The sequence below is a fragment of the Rhinoderma darwinii genome, chromosome 2 (genome assembly GCF_050947455.1).
Source record: "Rhinoderma darwinii isolate aRhiDar2 chromosome 2, aRhiDar2.hap1, whole genome shotgun sequence".
Taxonomy (NCBI): Eukaryota; Metazoa; Chordata; class Amphibia; order Anura; family Rhinodermatidae; genus Rhinoderma; species Rhinoderma darwinii.
In genome coordinates this window covers 986,997-1,001,890 of record NC_134688.1, presented here as the reverse complement: position 1 = coordinate 1,001,890, position 14,894 = coordinate 986,997, and positions in this window count along the sequence as shown.

Below are 14,894 nucleotides of genomic sequence, written 5' to 3'. Positions count from 1 at the left end.
CCATCTGTGCCCTGGATTTTTGTGGGTTGCTAGACATTGTACAAAAAGATTAAAATTTTTCAAAAATAGAAATATTATAGATTGTATTGTCTGAATAATGATGACATGAAATCAGAATCAAAAAATTTCCTACATTCAACTATTCAGATACCTTTACCAAAGAATGGGAGCAGACCCTAACAGAATGCTCAATCAAATTAATGAAAATTATAACCAAAGAAGAAGAAGCAAAATTAATAGAACTGGAAGTCATAATCTCTGAAATAAAAACAAAAATAAATGACCTTCCCAGCTCACCTGAAGTTGCATTTTTTGATACCAGAACGTCATCCTATATAGAAAAACTGGATCAGTCTCTAGCAGAATCGAAGAAAACTAAGTTCCTTAGAGACACAAAGGACTATCAAAACAATCAAATATATAATTGGAACAGAAGAGACCAAAATCGTCCTAGACCCAAACCGATTCTGAAAAAACAAAACTACCAAAAACAAAACAGATACAGAACCACATCAAGCAGAGTGAGTTTCAGCTCCACAGAGCCAGAATCTACTGAGGGATTCTCGGAAGATGATAATCTAGGAGCTCGTCCTAAGTACCCACAAAGATCCGATGTTAATCAATATATGCTATCAAAAAACGAGGAAGGAGGGGCGGCAGGAAACACAAGAAGGCTGGAAACAAACCAGAGTCGTCACCTCCGATCACGGAAATACCAACTCTAATACCAAACGTGGTCAACTTATCCTCAACAGTACTTACCCCGGCACAGAATGAGGTTCTATCTCTAGGCTTGAATTTCGCACCCACCAATAAATTTGATATCTTTCAAACGATACTAGATATCAATAAATTTATAAGGAATCTTACCGTAAAACGCCATTTTCTTATGTCCGAGTCTCAAGATACAAATATGGAAATAACATCAGACTTCATATCTAATAATGATGGAAACCTATCAGAGAACCACATTCCTGTTCCGCCTGGTCCAGTCATTGAGCAGAAAAATCTGAGCCTGAACGTGGAGGCCTCTGGAAATCCTCAAAAAGAAATCACAGATATAGCTATACCATTATCCAATAATATTCATCAATCGATACTGGCCTTGTCCTTTCAGGAATTACAAACTATCTCGTGTTTGGACAGTCTTAGGAAAGATAACGATAACCAGGAGAACAACACCACCAATCAATTATCTAATTTCTCTACTACCAATAACCGCTTTTATCCAACTAAATCAAGGACTGATTCTATGGATACTTTTCAAAATCTAGTAGAAAAAGAATTTCAGACATTATGGAATAAGACGAATCAAACCACACATAAATCAAATCTGTCCAAAAGACTCAAAGAGGCAAAAATATCTTTGGAAAACAACCAAGAAATTATAATTAAAATGGCAGATAAGGGCGGAGGAGTAGCATTAATGGATAAATCTGATTACAAAGCATCCATATTGGACCTCCTATCAGATAACCAAACGTATAAAAAATTGGAAAATAATCCAATAGAGATAATTCAAAAGAAACTGAAACATCTCCTAGACGAAGGCCTGGTCAATGGGCATATCAGCCAAAAACAATTAAAATACATATATATTGAACAGCCCATTACTCCCATTTTTCACGCCCTCCCCAAAATTCACAAATCTATAAGACCACCACCTATGCGTCCTATCGTGTCTGGAATTGGTTCTATTCTAGAAAGGCTATCTGAATGGCTGGATACATTATTACAGCCAATAGTCCAACTTACTCCAGCGTTCCTGAGAGACACACGAGACGTTTTGCGATCATTCCAATATAAAGAGTGGAAAAATGACTACACATGGCTCACATGCGATGTAATATCGCTTTACACTTCGATCCCTCACCAAACTGCACATAATGCTCTAGAATTCTATTTGGCTACAAAGAGTACATATACGAATAATTTTCAAATGTACATCCTTCAGGTGCTTAACTTCCTCATGACTCATAATTACTTCTTGTTCAATGGAGTGTTCTACTTACAACTCAAGGGGGTCTCCATGGGAGCCAAATTCTCCCCCTCCATAGCTAATATAGTCATGGCCTGGTGGGAGGAGCACACAATTTTTTCTACTAACAACCCGTTTGGACATCATATTGAATGGTACAAGAGATACATTGACGACCTATTGATCATTTGGAAAGGAGATGTCCATCTAATTCCTAAATTTTTGGAATATCTTAACGACAATGTCCATAATCTCAGATTTACCCACAGTCACCACAAAACAGACATCATCTTTTTAGATTTGGAATTAAAAGGCATAGAAGGAAAAATTATCGGATCAAGCACGTATCGCAAACCCACTTCGGCAAATACCATATTGCATGCTAAGAGTAACCATGCCAAAAAAACCATTATGAATATCCCGATAGGAGAAATGTACCGGGCAAGAAGGAATTGCAGTTCTAATGAACAATTCAATTCAGAACAAAAACAAATATGCTCGAGGCTACAAAAACGAGGGTATCCGAAGTGGTCTCTGAACAGAGCTACTAACATCACAACTAAAATTACAAGAAAAGAGTTACTGAGTTATGATAAAGAGAACATGAAAGATAACAAATCTAAACCAGAGATACCCACATTAATACTACAACAAAGCAACCAATTCTCTGAAATCAAAAAGATAATACATAGATATTTACCAGTATTATTCGAAGATGATAGTTTACGCTCCATCCTTGAAGGGGGAGTTAGAATTGTTGCTCGTAAAGCCCCTTCTCTCGGCAGCTCACTTTCTCCGTCACTTTTTTCATCAAAGAATTCTAAATCTACATGGTTAGAAAATAAGGGTTTTTATAGATGTGGGCAACACCCATGCAAAATGTGCACTTATGCGTATCCAAGTAAATACTTTTGGAATGCTGACAATACTTTGACATTTACGGTACGAAACTACATTAATTGCAATACAAGTGCAGTCATCTACATGATAGATTGTACACAATGTAAATTAAAATATGTGGGCTGCACCAGCAGGAAACTGAAAATTCGAATATTGGAACATCTAAGTTATATTCGCAACCCCAACATCGTAAATGTGTCAAACGCTGCGAAACATTTTATCCATCAACATAATAGGACTACCAATTTCTTCCAATGTCAAGCAATAGAAAAAGTCCATTTACCAAAAAGAGGGGGAGATCTGCAATATAAAATATATCAACGTGAAGCCCACTGGATCTTCAAACTGAACACACGATTCCCCAATGGCCTTAACATAAGACATGATCTATATTTTCATTATTAAAATCTAAATTGATATTTAAATTCTCATCATATTAATATATACAGTTTTTAATATAGAAGGCTCACATCCACATTAGAGTTATACTATCAGTAACAAATCTAACACAGTAATAATAGCTGCAAGGTAAAGCCTTCTCATTTATAATGTGATGTATAATACCCAAGATTGAGAAAACTTATGATTCAGAGCCACAAGGAATCATTTCGCCTTAAATAAAACGTAAAAAGTAAATAAACTAAAAAAAGAAACTTTAAATACACAACTAATATAGAATATAGACAAAAAATTATTAAGATTACATAAAGAATTTTTTCCCTTTACTGAATGACTATACTAATAAATAACTGATGGGTTATAGTCATTCGCTTGTAAATAATGAGCCACTATTAGATATACTACACTGAGTATGTATATAAAAACATATGTTCTTCTCCCGTCAAAGTATGTACATTGTTTCAACGATGTAGAGTGTATGTTATATGTTTATTACACATCAACATCTTTTAATGTCACTTAGTTTGATATAAGTTAACATATATTTTTAATTTCTGCCACTCCGATCTTCTTTTGTTTTCATCCATTTCCCATATAGAGTGTTGTTTTTTACAATTTTCATCCTTAATAAACTATATTCAGCAGCTGACCAACAAGAATATAAATATCAAGTGTCTCTCATAGAAGTCATCCACCTTAGAATACATGCCGCGCGTGATTTTGGCCCGCACATCGGTCCAATCTTAGTGTAAGTACATATACTTAACAATTAACCCAAATAGGGCTTCCAACTACCCTATTGACACTACAATACATCTAGTCTACACACTTAGCCAGTATTAAACATGTTAATATACTTACGATCGATTCAAGTTTTGTCAGGTTTCAGAGTTAGAAGTGTAACTTCCGGTCTTGCGGTCCACCGTTACCATGCCTTATGGAACGCAAACAAAAAATAAAAAAGAACCTTACGTCAAACCGGAAATGATAGAACTCAGTAATTAATGAATAGGATCATTCTACAATAAACTATTATTGAACCTACGCTCAAATATAGATACTCTGAATGCGACTGTATTACACTTGATCATCCTTAGTAACTTATCATAAAGCATATACATAAATTCTATAATACAAATGGAGTTTGTGTGAACACAGTTAGACACTAATTAGCGCTACTTACGAACACCTGTGCAATCTAGCATATAAGACACACATCCCTCTAAGTCAGCTAGCTTCAGCCATGATTAAGGACGCTTGAAGCGTCAGAAACGCGTAGGCTTCCTACCATCATCAACCATTTTTCCCTACACCACTAAGATAGCACGCTGTGCTCTTTACCCCTGTTTTTACTAGCCAAAATGCTCTTGGCACATTAAACTTGGAAAAACCTGTTCCATTTTACTCAATCGTTGGTGCTGGATCTCTACTTTCTCTTTTTTGGTCTTGTCTACCGTGTGCCAACACGTAGATCCGTGCACAACAGTCTCTGGTACCACAACAGCAACAAGGTGAGCTGGAGGTCTCTCTCTCTTTTTTCTCTTACTATTGTATTTATGGTCCATGTAGGATCTGTGAAGTTCATACCAATAAAACTAGTGGATCCCACCAGAGATATGTAAATCAGTGAACGTGGCCTTATGAGAAGCGGCAAAGTCTCCGTAAATAGACTGAAAGACATGAGAGGCATCGCCTGGTTCTGGCGACTGCGCAGGCGTTCACAGATACGACCACTGACCTCTATCCAAGACCTAAAAGACAGGACCACCATCCCACAAAGCAAAGATGTGAAGAACTTTCCATGATCTCTGCTCTCGTTTCATCAGATCACAGACAACTGTAACAGAACATTCCACCGTGTTTACGTTTTCTCCACAGTACCGCATTCCGGTTCTGCCTGATCGACGTTCCCTGACCCTTGAAAGTGCTCATGTCTACTCCATGATAACACATATCGCCAGGGCCGGCCATTGCAGAGGGCGCATCACTCCAGTAGGCGGAATGGGCGCTACGCTGGCTCCCTTCCCCTGCTTATTTTAGAAGTGCCCGGGCCCGGCGACTCAGCAGCCGTCATTCCACCCAGGCGCTTCTTCACTCAGTGGCGCCGCTACAGATGTAGCAGCCATAGTGGCTGCTAGCGGCGACCAAGGGCATGTGGGCGCCTGTGCCACCCATCTGGACGGGTCCCCCATGGCTCTGCTATCTACTAGCGCCACTGTAGTTCCCTGAAGGAGCGGAATCCCCCTGCGACCGGGGATTCCACTCCAGGAGAACCCAGTGATGTCACTGTCCATAAATGGACACTAACGAGAGGAGCTTCTCCTGGGGTGAAATCCCCGGTCACAGCGTCGGCAACGCTGTGGATGGGTTTCCGCTTCAGGAGTTGCCCCTGATGTCACTTTCCATATATGAACAGAGACATCAAGCGGAGAGCTCCAGGAGCGGAATCCCCAGCCACAGGCGGATTCCGCTCCTTCAGAGAGCTACAATGGCGCTATCTACAGGAAGGGGGGGGGGGGGTGCTATCTACAGGGGTCTATGTAGCACTATCTAAAGGGGGTATCTGTGAGTGGGGAGCTGATGGTCATTTTACTGTGAGTGGGGGGCTGATGGTCATTACTGTGAGTGGGGGCTGATGGTCATTACTGTGAGTGGGGGGCTGATGGTTATTTTACTGTGAGTGGGGGGCTGATGGTCATTACTGTGAGTGGGGGGGCTGATGGTTATTACTGTGAGTGGGGGGCTGATGGTCATTACTGTGAGTGGGGGGCTGATGGTCATTACTGTGAGTGGGGGGCTGATGGTCATTACTGTGAGTGGGGGGCTGATGGTCATGTTATTGTGAGTGGGGGGCTGATGGTTATGTTATTGTGAGTGGGGGGCTGATGGTCATGTTATTGTGAGTGGGGGCTGATGGTCATTTTACTGTGAGGGGGGGCTGATGGTCGTATTACTGTGAGTGGGGGGCTGTTGGTAATTTTACTGTGAGTGGGGGGCTGATGGTTATTTTACTGAGTGGGGGATGATTGTTATTTTACTGTGAGTGGGGGCTGAAGGTCATTACTGTGAGTGGGGGGCTGATGGTTATTTTACTGTGAGTGGGGGCTGATGGTCATTACTGTGAGTGGGGGCTGATGGTCATTACTGTGAGTGGGGGGCTGATGGTTATTTTACTGTGAGTGGGGGCTGATGGTCATTTTACTGTGAATGGGGGGTTGATGGTCATTTTACTGTGAGTGGGGGGCTGATGGTCATTACTGTGAGTGGGGGGCTGATGGTCATTATAATGTGAGGGGGGCTGATGGTCATTACTGTGAGTGGGGGGCTGATGGTCATTACTGTGAGTGGGTGCTGATGGTCATTGCTGTGAGTGGGGGGCTGATGGTCATTACTGTGAGTGGGGGGCTGATGGTCATTACTGTGAGTGGGGGGCTGATGGTCATTTCTGTGAGTGGGGGGCTGATGGTCATTACTGTGAGTGGGGGGCTGATGGTCATTACTGTGAGTGGGGGGGCTGATGATCATTACTGTGAGTGGGGGGGCTGATGGTCATTACTGTGAGTGGGGGGCTGATGGTCATTACTCTGAGTGGGGGGCTGATGGTCATTACTGTGAGTGGGGGGATGATGGTCATTACTGTGAGTGGGGGGGCAGATGGTCATTACTGTGAGTGGCGGGCTGATGGTCATTACTGTGAGTGGGGGGCTTATGGTCATGTTATTGTGAGTGGGGGGGCTGATGGTCATGTTATTGTGAGTGGGGGCTGATGGTCATGTTATTGTGAGTGGGGGCTGATGGTCATGTTATTGTGAGTGGGGGGCTGATGGCAGTAAATTCCTAAGTCGCTCGTTTGGAGCTTTTTTTTCCTGCGTCTTTCGCTTCAATAGCTTAAAAAAAATGCAAATATAAGGTCACACGACGCTGTCACTTCCTGAAGGAATTTTGAGGCAGATTTTTTTTGCCTTACAATAAACGCAGTGTGAACAGACCCTACGAGTGCAGTGCTTGTTTTTAGACATTTTCTGTCTTTCTCAAAACAATTTTTGGTAGGGGTCCTGAGGAAATTTTATTTTTCCAGTTCTGCCTCGAGTCCGGCCAGTTTGTCGTGGGAACGGGGCCTAGTTGACTACAATGTATTTGTTTGGGGGACACTGTCTACAAGGAGAGGTAGGGGCTGTATGGTGCTGTCTAAGAGGGGAGGTGGGGGCTGTATGGCACTGTCTAAAAGGGGGAGGTGGGGGGCCTGATGGCACTGCCTACAAGGGGGGGCTGTATGGCGCTGTCTACAAGGGGTAGGTGGGTGCTGTATGGCGCTGTCTACAAGGGGTAGGTGGGGGCTGTATGGCGTTGTCTACAAGGGGGAGGTGGAAGGCTGTATGGTACGATCTACAATGAGCAAGACGGGGTCTGTATGGCACTGTCTACAAGGGGGAGGTGGGGGCTGTATGCACGATCTACAAGGAGGAGGGGGGCTGTATGGCACTGTCTACAATAGGGAGGTGGGGGCTGTATGGCACTGTCTACAAGGGGGAGGTGGGGGGATGTATGTGTTATGGCAGGAAGGAGGTGAAGGGAACAAGTGAGCCCTAATCTACCCACAACCCTGTCCCTGCCTACTTGCAACGACCCGCCCTAGGTGACGGGGTACAACTTGGCGGCGGTCCCTACGCTGACTAAGTGCAAGGGAATACAAACAGGGAACAAGCAAGGGAAGGGGCAGTAGCCCACGGAACACCGTGAGGAAACGGAGTGGTGAACGAGCCAGTTAGGATCAGGATGTAATGAAGTATACAAACGCAGAGCACGGAGCAGGAAGCAAGCCGGGGGCAGAGCGAAGCAGGATACGCGGGAGCTGAAGCAAGGCTGAAGCACGGCAGAAGCAGGCTGGAGCAAGGCAGCAGTGGGGCCAGGAATCCAAGAAGAATCACAAGCAATGAGGAAGAGAAAACGGCAGGTATAAATGGACAGGGGGTGGAGCTAACTCCGACTGACCAGGCCGCGATAGGCTCTCCCAGTCCTGAGCCTGCCACCCTGATTGGTGGGAGCCGGAGTCAGTCTAAGAGGTCTGGACTCAGGTGTCGATTGATTAATCCTGGGAGTATCCACAGACGTAGTGCCTGGCAGATCCTTTACAGTATGGCACGATCTACAAGGGGGATGTGGGGGGCTGTAAGGCACTGTCAACAAGGGGGATTTGGGGGGCTGTATGGCATTGTCTACAAGGGGGAGGTGTGGTGTTAAGGATCTGCCAGGCACAGCTTCTGTATCCACGCCCATAGGTAATCAGTCTGCACCTGCTTCTATGTCTGTGAGACTGACTCCATCTTCCACCACTCAGGATGGCAGGCTTAGGAGTGGGAGAGCCTATCACAGCCTGGCCAGACGGAGCTAGCTCCCGCCCTCAGTCTATTTATAGCTGCCTTTCCTGTTCCTCCTTGCTTGTGATTCTTCTCGTTTTGTTTCCTGGCCCTGCTGCAGCTTCTTGTACCATTTGACCCTGCTTCATATTGACCCTGGCTTACTAACTACTCTCCTGCTCTGCGTTTGGTACCTCGTACACTCCTGGTTTGACTCGGCTTGTTCACTATTCTCCTGCTCTACGCTTGGTACCTCGTACACTCCTGGTTTGACTCGGCTCGTTCACCACTCTTGTTGCTCAAGGTGTTGCCATGGGCAACTGCCCCTTTTCCCTTGCTTCTGTGTACCCTTGTCTGTTTGTCTGTCGTGCACTTATTGAGCGTAGGGACCGTCGCCCAGTTGTACCCCGTCGCCTAGGGCGGGTCGTTGCAAGTAGGCAGGGACTGAGTGGCGGGTAGATTAGGGCTCACTTGTCTGTTTCCTTACCCCCATCATTACATAATCACAAGCCCATATACCTACTCTACCCTGGTCCCTCACACTACTATGGACCCCCTTGAGACCCTGGTTCAGCAAATGCAGGGTCTCTCCCTACAGGTCCAGGCCCTGGCTCAGAGGGTCAACCAGCCTGATTCTACCATGGTAGTGCCCCTCACCTCACCTCTTGAACCCCACCTCAAGTTGCCTGACCGGTTCTCAGGGGACCGGAAGACTTTTCTCTCCTTTCCTTCTCTATTTTCGTTTAAAGCCCCACTCCTCAGGTTCTGAGAGCCAACGGGTGGTTATAATTATGTCCCGGCTCCAGGAAGGGCCCCAAGAATGGGCCTTCTCCTTGGCTCCTGACGCCCCTGAACTTTCCTCCGTTGATCTTTTCTTTTCTGCTCTCGGACTCATTTATGACGAGACTGACAGGACTGCCTTTGCCAAGAGTCAGCTGGTGACCTTATGTCAGGGTAAGAGACCTGTTGAGGAGTATTGCTCTGACTTTAGGAAGTGGTGCGTAGCTTCTCGGTAGAATGACCCTGCCTTAAGGTGCCAGTTTAGGTTGGATCTGTCGAACGCCCTGAAAGACTGCTAGTTAGCTATCCCTCTTCTGACTCCCTAGACCAGGTTATGGCTTTAGCGGTACGACTTGACCGACGTCTCAGGGAACGACAACGTGAACGTTTTTGTGTTTTCTCCTCTGACTCCCCAATGATGCATCCCGTGGTTCCGTTGCTTCGTTCTTCCACGGAAGACTCGGAGGTACATATGCAACTCGGGGCCTCCGTGTCCCCCCAACAACGTAGAGAGTTCCGCAGGAAGAATGGTCTCTGCTTCTATTGTGGGGATGACAAGCATCAAGTGAACACCTGTCCTAGGTGTAACACTAAGCAGCCGGAAAACTTCTGCGCCTAAGTGATCATCGGGGAGGTCACTTGGGCGCACAGGTATTTCCCGTAAATATGAAACGTAATAAAATCTTGCTTCCCTTTCAGGTCTCTTTTGGTGGTAGGTCTGCTACCGGCAGTGCCTTCTTGGATTCAGGGTCGTCTGCTAATATCATGTCTGTGGAATTTGCTATATCTCTAGCTATGCCTTTGATTGATTTGCCTAAACCTGTCCCGGTAGTGGGTATCGACTCCACTCCTCTTGCTAATGGTTATTTTACACAGCATACCCCTCTTTTTGAACTCCTTGTTGGCTCCATGCATTTGGAGCAGTGCTCTGTACTGTTGATGCAGGGATTATCGTCCGATTTGGTTTTAGGCCTTCCCTGGTTGCAGTTGCATAATCCCACATTTGACTGGAATACTGGGGATCTTACTAAATGGGGTAATGAATGCTTGACGTCATGTTTTTCTGTTAATTCTATTTCTCCCCCTGAGGAGGTGAACACGCTACCTGAGTTTGTTCAGGACTTCGCTGATGTTTTCTCTAAGGAGGCCTCCGAAGTGTTACCTCCTCATAGAGAATACGATTGCGCTATCGATTTGATACCAGGAGCTAAGCTCCCTAAGGGTAGGATATTTAATCTCTCTTGTCACGAATGTGAAGCCATGAGAGAGTATATCCAGGAATGCCTGGCCAAGGGTTACATTCGCCCCTCTACTTCTCCGGTAGGTGCTGGCTTCTTCTTCGTAGGGAAGAAGGATGGTGGTCTTAGGCCATGCATTGACTACCGTAACTTGAATAAGGTCCCTGTAAGGAACCAGTATCCCCTTCCTTTGATTCCTGATCTCTTTAATCAGGTTCAGGGGGCTCAATGGTTCTCTAAGTTTGATCTACGGGTGGCGTATAACCTTATCCGCATCAAGGAGGGGGATGAGTGGAAGACTGCGTTTAACACGCCCGAAGGTCATTTCGAATACCTCGTCATGCTCTTTGGGTTGTTTAATGCCCCCGCGGTCTTCCAGAATTTCATAAATGAGATTTTAAGAGATTACCTGGGGGTATTTCTTGCAGTGTACCTTGATGACATTCTTGTGTTTTCCAAGGACTGGTCCTCCCACATTGAGCATGTGAGGAAGGTGCTCCAGGTCATTCGGGAAAACAAACTGTTTACGAAGACCGAAAAATGTGTATTTGGGGTGCAGGAGATACGATTTTTGGGTCAAATCCTCACTCCTCATGAATTCCGCATGTACCCCGCCAAGGTCCAGGCTGTGGCAGAATGGGTCCAACCTGCCTCCCTGAAGGCGTTACAGTGCTTCTTGGGGTTCGCTAATTATTACAGGAGATTTATTGCTAACTTCTCGTCATCGCTAAGCCTCTTACGGACCTCACTCGCAAGGGTGCTGATCTCCTCCGCTGGCCTCCTGAGGCTGTCCAGGCTTTTGAGGTCCTTAAGAAGTGCTTTATCTCGGCCCCGGTGCTGGTTCAGCCCAACCAAATGGAGCCATTTATCGTGGAGGTTGACGTGTCCGAGGTGGGAGTGGGGGCTGTCTTGTCCCAGGGTACCAGGTCCCTCACCCATCTCCATCCCTGTGCCTACTTCTCCAGGAAGTTTTTGCCCACTGAGAGTAACTATGATATTGGCAACCGCGAACTCTTAGCCATTAAATGGGCATTTGAAGAGTGGCGCCACTTCCTGGAGGGGGCTAGGCACCAGGTAACGGTCCTTACCGACCACAAGAATCTCGTTTTCCTAGAATCTGCACGGAGGCTAAACCCGAGACAAGCTCGATGGGCGTTATTTTTGACCAGATTCAATTTTTTGGTTACCTATAGGGCTGGGTCTAAAAATATTAAGGCTGATGCACTGTCGCGTAGCTTCATGGTCAGCCCTCCTTCGGAGGTAGATCCTGCTTGTATTTTGCCTCCAGGTATAATCATTTCCTCTATTGATTCTGATTTAGTCTCCGAAATTGCTGCTGATCAAGGTTCAGCTCCCGTGAACCTTCCTGAGAACAAGCTGTTTGTTCCCCTGCAATTCCGGCTAGGGGTACTTAGGGAAAATCATGACTCCGCACTATCTGGTCATCCAGGCATCCTGGGTACCAAGCACCTCATTGCCAGAAACTATTGGTGGCCTGGGTTGCCTAAAGACGTTAAGGCCTACGTCGACGCTTGTGAGGTTTGTGCTAGGTCCAAGACTCCCAGGTCCCGACTAGCGGGCTTACTACGTTCTTTGCCCATTCCCCAGAGACCTTGGACCCATATCTCCATGGAGTTTGTCACCAATTTGCCTCCATCTCAAGGCAAGTCGGTGGTGTGGGTTGTAGTAGACCGCTTCAGTAAGATGTGCCACTTTGTGCCCCTCAAGAAACTACCCAATGCTATGACGTTAGCTACCTTGTTTGTCAAACACATCCTGCGTCTCCATGGGGTCCCTGTCAATATTGTTTCAGACAGAGGGGTACAATTTGTTTCATTGTTTTGGAGAGCCTTCTGTAAAAAGTTGGAGATTGATCTGTCCTTCTCCTCTGCCTTCCATCTTGAAACTAATGGCCAAACTGAGAGGACTAATCAGTCTCTAGAACAATATTTAAGGTGTTTTATCTCTGACTGTCAATATGATTGGGTCTCATTCATTCCCCTTGCCAAATTTTCCCTTAATAACCGGGTCAGTAACTCGTCAGGGGTCTCCCCCTTTTTCTGTAATTTTGGGTTTAATCCACGGTTCTCCTCCGTTTCACCTGGTAGTTCCAACAATCCGGAGGTAGAGGTCGTTCATCGGGAGCTGTGCACAGTCTGGGCCCAGGTTCAGAAGAACCTAGAGGCGTCCCAGAGCATACAAAAACTCAGGCAGATAGAAGACGTTCTGCTAACCCCTTGTTTATGGTTGGGGATCTGGTGTGGCTATCGTCTAAGAACTTGCGCCTTAAAGTCCCGTCCAAGAAGTTTGCTCCCCGGTTTATAGGGCCGTACAAGGTCATTGAAGTCCTCAATACTGTCTCCTTCCGACTGGAGTTGCCCCCATCTTTTCGAGTACACGACGTGTTTCATGACTCCCTCCTTAAACGCTGCTCCCCGTGTTTGGCTCCCTCGAGGAAACCTCCTGTCCCCGTTCTCACCCCTGAGGGGGTAGAATTCGAGGTGGCCAAGATTGTGGACAGCAAGATGGTCCAAGGCTCCCTCCAGTACCTGGTCCATTGGAGAGGATACGGGCCTGAGGAGAGGACTTGGGTACCCGCCCGGGATGTTCACGCTGGGGTATTGGTCAGGAGGTTCCACCTTCGTTTCCCCAATAAACCAGGTCCATCTAGAAAGGGTCCGGTGGCCCCTCATAAAAGGGGGGGGGGTACTGTGAAGGATCTGCCAGGCACAGCTTCTGTATCCACGCCCATAGGTAATCAGTCTGCACCTGCTTCTATGTCTGTGAGACTGACTCCATCTTCCACCACTCAGGATGGCAGGCTTAGGAGTGGGAGAGCCTATCACAGCCTGGCCAGACGGAGCTAGCTCCCGCCCTCTGTCTATTTATACCTGCCTTTCCTGTTCCACCTTGCTTGTGATTCTTCTCGTTTTGTTTCCTGGCCCTGCTGAAGCTTCTTGTACCATTTGACCCTGCTTCATATTGACCCTGGCTTACTGACTACTCTCCTGCTCTGCGTTTGGTACCTCGTACACTCCTGGTTTGACTCGGCTTGTTCACTACTCTCCTGCTCTGCGTTTGGTACCTCGTACACTCCTGGTTTGACTCGGCTTGTTCACCACTCTTGTTGCTCACGGTGTTGCCGTGGGCAACTGCACCTTTTCCCTTGCTTCTGTGTACCCTTGTCTGTTTGTCTGTTGTGCACTTATTGAGCGTAGGGACCGTCGCCCAGTTGTACCCCGTCGCCTAGGGTGGGTCGTTGCAAGTAGGCAGGGACTGAGTGGCGGGTAGATTAGGGCTCACTTGTCTGTTTCCTTACCCCCATCATTACATGTGGGCTGTATGACACTGTCTACGAAGAGGAGGTGGGGGTCTGTTGGCACTGTTTATAAGGGGGAGGTGGGGGTCTGTATGGCATGATCTACAAGGGGGAGGTGGAGGCTGCATGGCACTGTCTACAAGGGGGAGGTGGGGTGTTGTATGGCACTGTCTACAAGGGGAAGGTGGGGGATGTATGGCACTGTTTACAAGGGGGAGGTGGGGGGCTGTATGGCACGATCTACAAGGTGAGGTGGGGGCTGTGTGGTGCTGTCTTAAAGCGGGAGGAGGGGCTGTATGGTGCTGTCTAAAAGGCGGAGGTGGGGGCTGTATGTCACTGTCTACAAGGGTGAGGTGGGTGGCTCTATGGCACTATCTACAAGGGTGAGGTGGTGGGATGTATGGCACGATCTACAAGGAGGAGGAGAGGGGCTGTATGGCACTGTCTACAAGTGGGAGGTGGGGGATGTATGGCACGATCTACATTGGGGAGTTGGGGGGCTGTATGGCACTGTCTACAAGGGGGAGGTGGGGGCTGAATGGCACTGTCTACAAGGGGGAGGTGGGGGATGTATGGCACGATCTACATGGGGGAGTTGGGGGGCTGTATGGCACCGTCTGCAAGCGAGAGGTGGGGGGCTGAATGGCATTGTCTACAAGGGGGAGGTGGGGGGCTGTATGACATTGTCTACAAGGGGGAGGTGGGGGCCGTATGGCACTGTCTATGAAGAGGAGGTGGTGGTCTGTATGGCATAATCTACAAGGAGTAGGAGGGGGGCTGTATGGCACTGTCTACAAGGGGGAGATGGGGGATGTATGGCACGATCTTCATGGGGGAGTTGGGGGGCTGTATGGTGCTGTCTACAAGGGGGAGGTGGGGGCTGTATGGCATTGTCTACAAGGGGAGGTGGGGGCCGTATGGCA